Source organism: Ixodes scapularis, unplaced genomic scaffold, assembly GCF_016920785.2.
Source record: "Ixodes scapularis isolate PalLabHiFi unplaced genomic scaffold, ASM1692078v2 PGA_scaffold12__126_contigs__length_90152505, whole genome shotgun sequence".
NCBI lineage: Eukaryota > Metazoa > Arthropoda > Arachnida > Ixodida > Ixodidae > Ixodes > Ixodes scapularis.
In genome coordinates this window covers 42,911,443-42,924,028 of record NW_024609838.1, presented here as the reverse complement: position 1 = coordinate 42,924,028, position 12,586 = coordinate 42,911,443, and the positions used below count along the sequence as shown (strand labels likewise).

The 12,586-nt window shown below is 47.6% G+C and overlaps 1 protein-coding gene across 2 annotated transcripts in view; it reads right to left on the bottom strand.

Moving 5' to 3' along the window:
- Nucleotides 1-12,586, bottom strand: part of LOC8026095 (cAMP-dependent protein kinase catalytic subunit 1) — a 431,775-nt gene that overhangs the window by 61,831 nt on the left and 357,358 nt on the right. The window lies entirely within an intron of this gene.

Here is a 12,586-nt window from a genome sequence, read left to right as displayed (position 1 = left end):
TGGGAGAGAGGCGACTCCCGCTCGCGTTCGCCGCTGGCAGTAGCAGCGCGTGAGCTTCGCGAGGAGAAATGCCGCTCGAAAGTGAAAGCGGTTCCCAAGATTAGGTAGCCGAAATACACACACTGACGCTCCCACCACCACGCGCGCTTGTCCGGGTTCGTGGGATGTTGCGTTGCGAAGGATGTATGCGCCTCCGCGGGAATGCAACGTTTTGCGATTACCGCCTCGAGCACATACCAACGAAAAATAACTAGGAAGTGTATCGTTTCACTTGCTGCTGCGGGCGGTACGTATCAAGCCCCAGATGGAAAGTGATGGAACGAGTAGAAAAAATATACATGTGCTGTTGTGATGAACGCATGAAAGAACACGGGAGGGGGAGTATCCATCTATGAAGATATGCAGAAAATGCTAACTGCGATTAGTAGCTATCATACGCGCCAAGGGAAAACACCCACTTCGGCGATATGAAAGGACTCCAAGAAGGGAAACTACTTTGCATAAGAACACGATATGAATACCCAGTGACTTGGAGCGGAGCTCAGTACTTTCCGGGGATAAAGAATCAAGAATCCATTCATTATTTTGATATCTCCGGAGTCCAGCGCAAATCCCGCTTACAACTGAATCTACTTGGAATTTATAAATTCCGAACGGCGAACTCTGTGCTTTTTCCGACTCCCGATATTGCTCGTTGCATTCTAATCCGCTGGCTTAAAATCACTACCTGTTCGAGTACACAGATTCAGAACGCTCCATATAGCACAAAGCTTCAATTCAAAGCCATTTAAAAATGCCACTCGCGAATGAAAGGGACGCCTACGGATCAGTGCAACGCTAGAACACACGAAGGCACTCTAGGCGGCGCTAATCCGCTTAAAGATACCGATAGGTTGATCCATTCAATGACTGCGTAACACCTTGCTTCCCCCATTTTTTTTTTTTTTTTCGTGAAACAACGGAAGGAGAGTTAAATGCTCGCCACTGGGGTTGGGGTTTCGAATATCCGCGTCAACTTCGTACTGTGTGTTCAAGAGTATTTTACGCTATAGATTTAGCGGCAGCGGTTCCTACCGCGGGACTGGCACGAATCCGTCAAGTCGCTATCTTAATAGTCCCATACTTTAAAGGTGCTTCGAAATGCGCCCTGGCGCAACACCGTTTACAGCCCGTGTATCGCTAAATTTCTGTAATGGTGAAATATAGGCAGATGCGAATCGTGGATTTTGAGTTCGAAGCGAATTCGAGGCGAATAGTGGTTTTGACCGAATATTTCCGAATCAAATACCGAATAACTTCTCCAAGCTTTTCGTTACCGTGCACCATGCTTAAATGAAAATTTAGCTGAACTTATGAAGGTTTTTCCAAACCATCCACTTGTCTCAGTTAATTTTAATATAATTATATTTATGAACTGTGACATATAAACTACACATTTGTCGCAGCTATTCGCTATATTGCGCTATATTCAAATATTTCTTCTTTTTTTTCAATATCACACTTGAAAAAAAAAAAAAAAAAAAAAAAAACAAGTATGGGTGATGAACGCGGGTTGTGAAGACACGTGCTAACAGATACTCTTGCATAATCGCGGCAGGTTAGCCCCGTTGAGTGCGCTTCTCACCGAAATATTGTGTACTGAGGGGAAGCAATACCCGCAGAACGCTCGGCTTCGCGGGTATTGCTTCCCCGCTGTACGCAGGTTCTCGGTGAGAAGTGCACTCAACGGGGCTAACCCGCCGAAATCGACACTTCGAAAAGTATGAATATCGCAGTTTGCCAGGAAGCGAACATCGAAGAGCCTACTATTCGAAACTACTATTTGAAAATTCGAATATTTGCACAACCCCAGCCTAAACTATAAAGCCCACAACTTCATTTCAGCAATCAACGCTACTTTTGTCACGTACGGGCTAGAGCCTTCTGACCTAGAATTGGCTCCCCCAAATTTACTTGTGCGCATATTGTGCTTCTTCTTTATCCCCGAGTTTGTTCAAAAAAGCTTCTTCCCTCTCCTTCTTAGTAGCGCACATTGTTTCATCCTGCGAATCCTCGAACCCGGCTTTCCGCCAGGTGGCGCTAGTCATTTTGAAAGTGGTGGATTGGGAGTCGCAGTGGCTTCGCCTCCATAACTTAAATTAGCCTCACACACATAAAATAATGTAGTTGTCCGTACCAGGGTAGGACCTTTTACCCTTGCGGCGAACAATCCCCTTGCGGCGACGGTGGGCAGAAGCTGCAAGTCCCGCCTGCGGCTATTCCCGCTGGAGTTGGAAGCTATATATCTCGGCGTTTGGAAAGGCGTTGAATGCGATGTGCCGGCCGCAACCGAATTATCGGTTTTCTGCATGTATTTTTATTTACAATCAAATTAATATTATTATTGTCATCATCATCATGCTTATTATTATTATTTGGTGGCGGTTTCTGCTGTAGCCATATGTGCACGTGTATGTGTGACGAACGTTTTAGCAGTTGGAATTATTCTGGGGGTCTTCATTTTTAATATTCAATATAAAACAAGATAAAAGCTTAAATTATTGTGGTATTGCATAAACTTTCACCTTAAAGGAATTACAACATTTTTTTTTTTTTTTGAGCCTTGTCATAGTTAAGTGCCCCTCTAGGGCACTTAACTTTTTCAATTTTGCCTTCAAAGCCGTGTTTCGATTGATCAAAAAACATATGAAACTCCCGTGATTAATCATCGAAGATTGGGTACAGCGGAGAAAACTTCTTACTGTCACTGCAGCTTTAGTGCCGATTTAATTATTGAATATATCATTTTAGATTCTGTGCAGGAGAGCAAATTATGTTAACCATAGTTTTGTTTAACCCGAGACTGGGGTATTTCGGAAAAGGGACGAGAAGAAAAGAGGCCACAAGGAGGCGACGTCGCCTCCTTGTGGCCTCTTTTCTTCTCGTCCCTTTTCCGAAATACCCCAGTCTCGGGTTAAACAAAACTATGGTTAACTTCCACCAGCTCGCCTGCACCCTTACAATTTTTTCACAAATTATGTTCATTGTCTTAAATAGTTGTGTTTTTTTTTTCGCTGTCGTCGCTTTGTAATGGCATCGTCAAGTTTTTTTTTTTTTTTTTTGCCAACGAGATTACAGTTTTGCATGTGCTAGAAAACATTAACTTTGATGTATATATCCCGTATTTCTTACAGTTCTAACTCTCTTACAGTTATAAGGGTGAGCAAACGAGAAAAAAAAAAAAGAAGTCTGACAAACAAATGACAAGATGGATATCACAAATCAACGAATTAGAGTGTGCTGGTAGTGATAAAATAATACTAATACTTGACGACGACACTTGTTCGTGCAAACAATCAGAAAGTGTTCTTACAGGAACAAACGGTCGCATTTAAAACCAAGAAATGAGTCGCTCCCCCCCCCCCCCCTTTTTTTTTCTTCGCAAAAAAAAAACGTTTTTTTTTTTTTTTTTTTTACCGCTTTAAGCAATAAGCAGGCAATCAACACAGCCTCAAACGCACGGGCTTGATGCATCGAAGCACGTAAGTTCTCGGTAATAATGCTCTCAGAGGTGGCGCGAAATATTATCTCACTCTCTCTCCCCCTCCCTCTAATGACCGTGAGCTCCTTTCACGAACGCACCCTTTCGAAGCGCGTTTCCAGGTTCATCACAAACGGCAGCAGCCAAGACAAGCGCCGAATTCGTTTGTCGTCATCATATACCACCCACCCCCGAGCTGACAGTGCGGTGGTAGCTACGCGACCGCCGGACCAATGAATCGCCTTCCTTCCGTCACGTGACCCCGTTCTCTCTGCGCGTGGGTATACGGGCGGGAGTGCGGTCACGTGGCGTAAGGTAGGCGTGCGACTGTTCCAACGAGCGCGTAACTTCCACCGTACTGTCACGGTGGACGGGGGTACAGCTTTTCGCGTGATCGTGAGTGCGTGTACGTGAAGGTAGCCGCGGTGTTAGAACGCGCGGGGATCCCGCGGATCCAACCGCCACAATCCCGGGGGAGGAAGGGGGGGTCGGCAAAAAGACCTCGTCTAAATTCATGCGCGCGTACCAGCAAAACTTGATCACCGCGGCAGCGACAAGAGCGGCAACGTCAACAAAAGAATATCTCGCGGCTGTTACGGAGATGCGGTGCACGTACAACCAGCAAAATAACTTTTAACAAAAAGAAAAAAAAAAAAGAGGAAATTTTAGGACAAACGCAGCCTCCCGAGCGAAAAAGACGAGTCCACGCACTATTTATTTACGTATTTCCTCGGTCACCACCTTTGTGAAAGCGAGCACCCTCTGCTAAAAGATAACAAGGAAAACGAGAAAAGATATTGAGCATGAGAGAGAAGAAAACAAAGTATGAGCAAGGTATAAGAGAGGGTTACAAAATAGGAGAGGGAGGCCGCGAAGACGAAGGAAAGGAAGACAAACGAGCGTGAAATCAGTAAAACTAAAGCTGGTAAAAGGCGAAGGCGCGAGGGTAAAAGGAGGAGAAGGAAGTTAAAGATCCAAGCCAATGGGCGGAGGAGGCGAAGGACAGTAAAAGACCGAGGAGGAACTCGTTGAGGAGAAGGAAGAAGAGAGAGAGGCACCCAAAAGAGGAGGAGGAGAAGAAGAAAAAAAAAAAAGGGGGGGGGGGTAAGAGAAGGAGAGGCAGGGGGAAAGGAGAGCTAAAAATAGCTTCGCTCCCAGGGCCGCCGGGCTGCCGCAGCTCTGCTGCCTGCTGCGTGAACGGCTCGTCGCTGGTTCCAAAAGCGCGACAAAAATACAAGACGCATCAGCAAATGCGAATTGTGCGTTTTCTTCCCCCACGCCACTTTCACGCTTAGCCTATTTGTGTTGCTCTTTTTTTTTTTTTCTTCTGCTTTGTCCTCAAGTAAAGTAGGAAGGGCGAAGGGGTGGTGCAACCATTGTTTTTGTTTTTGCGGTGTGGCTGGCTGGGCGACGCTCATTAGGCATCATTAGGAGCCAGAAGTGCAAAAAGGTCGGCACAAGAAAAAAAAAAATATATATACATTAAAAAAAAAAAAGAAGAAGCGTGGTTTGGACTCTAGAGACCACCGCCGAACAAATTGGATGTCGTATTACCGGAGTGCTCATGACGAGGGCAACTCCTTCCCTTAGAGACGTTTGAGTAGATGTAATTGGACATACGATTGCGGGAGTGACTCCGGGAATAATCCGAGTTTGAAATGAAATCAGTCCGTCTTTAGCGAATTGCGGATGTTCCACTGAACGATAGTTTCATCGGCTAACGTTCATCAAAAGGAAAAAAAAAACACACACACAAAAAGAAACAAAACAGGTAGGTGTATGTAGACATCGGGAGTGATCTATAGCGCCAGTGTTAGAAAGGAATCCGGAAACAGAAGGTAATTAATCATAGTTGAAACCGGAAACAAAAATAAAAAAATAAGAGGAAACGAAATAAGAAAATATATGAAGGTGTAAAAACATGAGCTCAACTGAGCACTTACCCTTCTTTTTAAAAAAGAAGTTTACTGCCCTTTTCTTGTAATTGGTACCAGAGACCCGTAGCGTCAGCTGTGCTCGGACAAAGTGTGACACGGAGTGCAGACCCACATGTTGTTTAGAAACAAGCCAACTTTAGCCCCCACCGGATGCCAACACTGGAAGTGCGTACAAACCAACTTCACGTAAAGCGGCCTGACGTCATACACACACGTGCCGTTGCGGTGGCGCTGTTGTCGGTACGGCGCGTGCGCGGTGCCCACTACATCAACCTGGTGTGGGCAAACGCTGACCCGTTTGTAAACAGCGCGACGGTCGATAGACAACACCGATTATCGACCGAGGCATTTTCTGCGAGGCAGAAGATCCTTCCGTTCTCACGAGGGAAAGAAGGAGAAGGAGGGAGAGGACACGGGGAGGAAAGAGCGAGAGAAAGTGGAAAGAGGGAAGCTCACCCTTTCGGGCTTTGAAACAAAGAAATGCGAACGTTTTGAAGCTTTCAAGAATGGAGAAACAGACTTCGGGAACTCCGCGTTTACCTCGTATGCGAGCAAAAATTGAGGTGGGAGGAGAGCGCGTTCTGATAACCCCCGCACGCTCCCGTCTCCTTCTCTCCCTCGGTTTATGGCCGCATAGAAAATGCGCAAAAAAAAAAAAGTTGGCAAACGTTTTGTTAATTATAACTTTTCGTTCCCGCGTGAAATACAGTACGTAGCACGCACGTGCAGCGAAAGCCAGTTGCTTCGATCGTGCTCGCGTGTTATACGGCAAGCGGCAGCGTTGCTTCTTCCGTGTATTTCCGCCCGTAATCCGTTTCATAGAACATGCGCAATGACGGCGCAAGCGCGAGCGCGTAACTTTCCAGCGCGCGAACATTTTGTGATCCTCCTCAACGACCTCCTCCTTTTCCTCCTCCTCCTCGCAGTTCTATGACGCGGCGCTAAACTTCGCAGAACTGTGTCTCCATCGTGCAAACGGATCACCTACTAATTATTGAGACTCTAGAACTCTCTGGCCAATCAAAACGGGCTACATACAATAATCAAAGACGGCGAATTGCCTTCAAGGCGAGCCGGCTGTCGGGAACTTGCCGATCGAATGCCAATCAATAGCCGTCCAAAATAGTGCTCAAACAACATTTGGGCACCGCTGTCCAGCAGCGTACACGCAGAGTCCACCAAACACCGCGATCATCGATCGAACCCCCCTCGCCCGCTTGGCAGGCGTCCACGGCGAAAATAGACTCTCGTTATCTCGATCACTATCACTATCGATGTGAGATCCGGGGCTGTGTTACGTCCGACCAGCCTTGTACAATCCTACTGAACCGTTATAATCCTACTGAAAGGAGTACATTTTCCGATAAGATTTGTTGAATAGTTAAACCATAAATTATATTTAAAAAAATCGATAAGTCGTAAGTAAAGACACTTCCATCATTGTATGTGTGCCTCCAAAGAGGAAATAATCAAAAATATGAACGAGTCGAGGTTTACAAAATATGCTGAGTCGGGATTTGAACTCCGGGTCTCCCAATATCCGGTCGGGTACGCTAACCACTACTCCACTCCGTCTTGTCTTTCTGGCGTTTCCCATCTGTCTCATTAATGCACCGAAGCGAAATGTATCCTATCAGGGGTGCCCTGAAAGCACACGGCGCCACGTGGAACGCGGTATACGACGCTTGCTGGCACGTGGTATACGCGCTTGTTGTGCTCCAGAATTCCTCTCGCTGTTGGTCTAGTCACGGGTACATGTATTATTTAACGACAAAGTATGGGTTAGTTGTTATACAGACATAATAAAAACAACGATAGAGCCAAGATCGGGACAAGGTAAAAGGTAACCGACCGACCAACGGCGCTGTGTATACTGTCGGTCATTATTACTTTGTCCTCGTCGACGCGCTGATTTTTGGTTTTATTATGTATGCACTGTTTTTAGAAATAAATACCGCGAAGGTAAAGTACACAGTGCACACTGACGGAACAAGCGCTATTCAATAGTGTGCACTTGACCTTCGCGCAATATATTTTTAAAATGCACATCCAACTAGACCACCTTAATATTTTAATGCATTCTTTCTTAGCTTTAGAGACGCGATATCAATATCTGGGAGAATCAAGAGCCACGTTTTGAATATATCCCGGGAACTTTCATCATCGTATACGTGGTCTCCAAGGAGGAAATATTCGAAAATATGCGGACGAATAAACCTAGTTGATGGAATGAACCAGTATATATGAAGCCGCCGAAAGAGAAAATATTTGGTGGAGCCGGGATATGATTATGAACTCGGGGGTCTTCCTATATCCGGTCGGGCATATGCTAACCATGCACTATAGGCCTTGTATTTCTGGCGTTTCGTATCTGTTTTATATGGTGCTGCATGTTTATTGGACACATTCAAGTACTGTCATTGAGTGGGGCCGTTACGTGTAACTCGTCGCTCTTGATCCCGTAATCATCTAAAGACTTTGTTAATGGGAATGGGTAACGCGGTTTTGTTACTTCTAACGGCGGTGCCTCGCGTTCTAAAGATTGTTTTTTGTACAATGTATAAGCGGTGTGACCCCGGCTTGAGCGTAATGGTCCTTTGGTGAATTTTCTTCGCGACGACGAAATGCAGAGTTGCCAAAACGACAAGGCCGGGAAAGACAACCTCGATCAGCACGCTATCTAAATTCGTAGGCCTGTTTTGCTTGCCGGAGCACACCGAGGTGAGGACGTAACAACCGATGTGCGCGCACACCGGTTGTTACATGGCGCCTGGTGCACCGAGGCACTTGCAGTCTGGTTGATCGACTATGGCATGCCTTACCCATCAGCTATGTTTAACTTGCACGGAAACCGCGAACGAAGATGTCCGATGAAAACCGGACTGCAGATCGCCAGATATCGAACCCGGCTCCTAGACTGGTGCCAACAAACGTTAGGTTTCAATCAGGCCTCACGTTCCGTCACGCCAACTGACCATTTTGTACGTGAACCATTCTGGATCAGAAGCGGTAATTTCCTTATAACCCTGGAAAGGAGTCGCCTGAGGCTCGATTTTGGCCAAGGTGAGGGCAAGAGCTTTCTCGGGAGCTGATTTAGCGTGGCGTCACGGCATTATGCTAAGCGCGCGTTATCGACCAATGAGAAATTTTTAACCAGTTCGCGAGTCCAGAATTGGGCAGCATTTTGGTGAGAACGTCTGACCAACACACAAATGGCGAGAGAGACCTCTGATGCGTTTGCCCCACCCGAGTACACCAATCACTGGTCTATATCTGCTTGCATGCGGCAGATAACAACTTGAGATTTGGAAAGGAATCACGGATCGGGGGGGAGGGGGGAGCAATTTCAACCTGCGTCCAATCTCGCTTCACCGCAACACTTGCTTCGTAGCAGACGTCTGTGAAAGATACCTGAACGTACCGCGGAGGTAAGTCAGACCTCGCTCTCGCACTCGCGTGGACCAAAATCGAAGCCCTGGTAGCATATAAAGTGGCGGCTGACATGAGCGAAGCAGCTGCGGTATAGCTGCGGTATATACACGTGTTTCAAGAGAGCTGCCGGGCTGCCCACAGCCATCAACGCAAAGGTCCAAAAGGCCGCAACGGGGGTGCCCAAACGGCCACCCCACTCCCTCCCCCGCAGTCCATCTGGCCTTATGAGGGACGGCCCTCAGAGTCCCTGTGCGAGAGCCAAGCTGCGTAACGCTCCCCCGTCAGCGAGTGTGTCAACCAGTCGTCAGATCAATGACAGCGACCCTTCTGTCGGGACGTGTTCGGCGAAGGGTGCTTGCGCCCTCATTTCACCGGACCACTCATCCCCGACCCGCCGTTTGGGCACCCCCGGGGGAGGCGACCGGCATTGCCGACGTCCACGCTCCCCTATAGGCTTAGCGCCACCGAGCGAACACGGCGTATCACGCTGCGTTAGATCGGACGCCTTGGACGCAAAGGGAGGCAGCGAGCGCAGCGGCCCTTGCATATGTCCCGTCAACGTTGTCTGCGAACCCACGACGTGGGCTCAAACTCGTATACTTTCGCGGCGAAGCGACCGCCACGTTATGCTAACACTTCTCCTAAAACTCCAAGACAAAAACACGTCTCTTTCAAGATTAAACGAAAGAATGAAACGCCGCTCAATATTATTTTCTCGTATACACAGCCACCTCTGTCGCGATGAGCTTATCCCTGGGCCATGCATCTGTAAGAAATAATTAATTTTAGCCTCTCAGAATCCCTCCCAGAGAATAAAATGTTGCACAATAAACACGTTAAACTCGTAGTGTATTTATGCGGAATAACTGCGTCGACACCTCGGTCAAACCACAGAAAATTGACCGAAAGAATGCGTATTCATCGCGTTGGCACTATGACGTGTTTCTCACTTGACGTAAACAAATCCCGCACTTCGGCCATTCAACCGATAGTTCGATCGCCAGACTCAAAAGCCCGCGAAGCTTAAGCAGTGCCGGTAGACTTAGGACGTTAAACAACACTTGTGCTACATATTGGCTTCCTCGCTTCGTTAGGCTCAACCAGTCGCGTCAGCATATTTCGCTAGGCTTCACTGGTCGCTTAATCGCTGGCGTTAGAATTCTCACCATGTTAAGTTCAGTCTCGATAGCGTTTGACTTGACTTCAGGCATGACATTACAACCGCTCGCGTTAGGCTTAACTTCTGGCGATAGGCTTAACACCTGACTTTAGCTGTCCATGTTAGACTTCACTCTAGCGTTAGGCATATTACTGCTCACACGCTAACTCAACTCGAGTGAGGCTTATAAGCACTCGTATTATGCTTAACTTCTGGCGTTAGGCTTATAACCGCTCGCGTCAGACTTATACCCACTTCATCAGGCTCAACTCACCTCACGCTAGGCTTGTATAAATTATGTTTAACTTCTGGCGTTAGGCACGGAAATACTCGGGTTAGGCCTAGAACCACTCACAATAGGCGTGACTCAGCTAGCTCGCGTTCTTAACTTCCGCGCACTGAACGCCTGGTTCAGGTCGTATAGGAAAGGTCAAGGCGTCAGCGACGTAACAGGAGCCTCCGTTCTCGTCCGGCTCACATGACTTGGGGTCAGAGGACGAGATGAGCGAGGACTCTTTGGACGAGGGCGACTTGGCCCCGCCCGGTTTCTTCCCCCGGTAGGACATGGACGGCCCGACTGTAGGCTTTCTGTCCAGGGTAGCCAGGGCGGACGCTGGGTGTTGGCGCGACGCCGACGGGTCCTCGAGACACACGACGCACCCTCCGGCGAACCCGCCGCGAACACGAGGACCGCGGACAGCGCTGCCGGGCCGACGGCTCGCCCGAGTCCTCGAGATCAGCACGGTAAGCTCCGGACCGTCACTGGGTGGCGCGCGCGCGCGTGCATGTACGTATACCACCGGACCCGTATACAAACGTCCTATGGCATGATCGCAAGCGAGGCCTGATGTACATGTGGTTCAGCTGTCCTCGTGTATGTAACCTTTTCTTTTTAATTTGGGACTCGCTAAAAACCGTTAGAGCCAGGACTAAGGCCACTGAAACTTTCTAGAGGCACTCAATTCCATAGCGTCTGCTAGGAAGAATCGAGTCAACCGAGCTTTCTGGTCGGCTAGTGTCGGTCATCTCGAAGACGAAAGAAAAGGAGAAATATTGATTGTTTTCAAGCTCGGTTTGAAAGTGCTGGTAAATTGTGACCAGTAAGACGATATACAGTATATGGGTTATTTCTCTTATGTCTTTCTATATTAACTGTAGAGTGTCCTAAGATCCCCGAATGAACAAGGACCCAAGGTGAGGAGATAAAAGAAAAAATATAGGGTGGGCGATCTTTCGGGGATGGGCGTTCGTTTGGGATTTTACGGTTCTCAAAAGGGGAATGGCTTCTTTGCTCGCTGGCGAGCCGGCCCGAATCTTTGCCTACCACGGCACAGGGCAGTTTTCTTTTATGGATGGATGCATGCACGGCTGAACGGTTCAAATCCGGTGGCAGAAGCGCCACCTAGCCGGTAAAGTTGCTTTAGCCGAGTAAAGTTAGATGATATTTGTTCCGGCTGACATATTATTTTGTGCAGGCCCCGGATTAATCTGGACTGAAAAACTTTGAGCGAGTTCGTAACGGTGCGCCTCTGCTTACACCATGCAGAAATATGCATACCCGCCATCACGCCTTGCTTACGATCATGCGTATAGTATGCTATATTTACGCGACCACGTTTTATTCACGAAGTGAATTGCCCCCATAATTGCAGTACAGACGCTATGCTCGTATATCAAATTCTGACTTTGGTTAACCATGAATTGAATGGAGGAAGATCATTGGGTGTCTTTTGAGGACGCCAAATGCTCTTGCTCCATTTGCGGTTGAGTTAAGAGTCGACTGAAAGCGTTCATGCAACTGAAAGGGGGCGTCTGTAAGTCGTTATGTCCTCAAACCTAAACGCTTTCCCCTTGATGGTGCCCCCGCTGCTTCGGCGTCTTGTTAGCGATATCGAAGCACCATCGAAGGCGGCGAACTGGATTGGGCAAGCAGGATTCTCATCAATAGGCCTAGCTCTAAATATACCTCGAAAAGATAACTTAAACGAATGACGCAACGACACCCGTCCATCTTGTCTCGTAGAAGAAACTTTGGTAAAGACCCTTACGAAAGTGACACGTGCCCGGTATCGAACCCCACGAGTCTCTCCACTCGCCTCATTAGCGATGTCACCGCGACAAACAGAAACAAAAGAGGCAAGAGTCGATTCCCGAGCCCGACACCGGTCACCGTAGCCAAATTCGAATTGTCTTGAACAGGAAGTTTTAGTAGATCGTTCCCACAACTCCGATAACGATACGCGATAGCGAAATGACGCGTGCGCAAAGACGTCGGCGGAGATATAGCGGAGTGATCTACTAAAATTCCCTAACGTCAAACCGTGCTCCTGCAAAAAACAAACAAACAAAAAAAAAAACACAATATATATATATATATATATATATATTGTGACATAAAATGCCTTTTGTGTGTGTGCGTGTGTGTGTGTGTGTGCGTGCGTGCGTGTGTGTGTGTGTGTGTAGCGGGATACCTAAAGGTAGAATTAAATTGTTTCGGTGATACAGAAACATTAATCTACACCGCAGCCAGAAAGACTC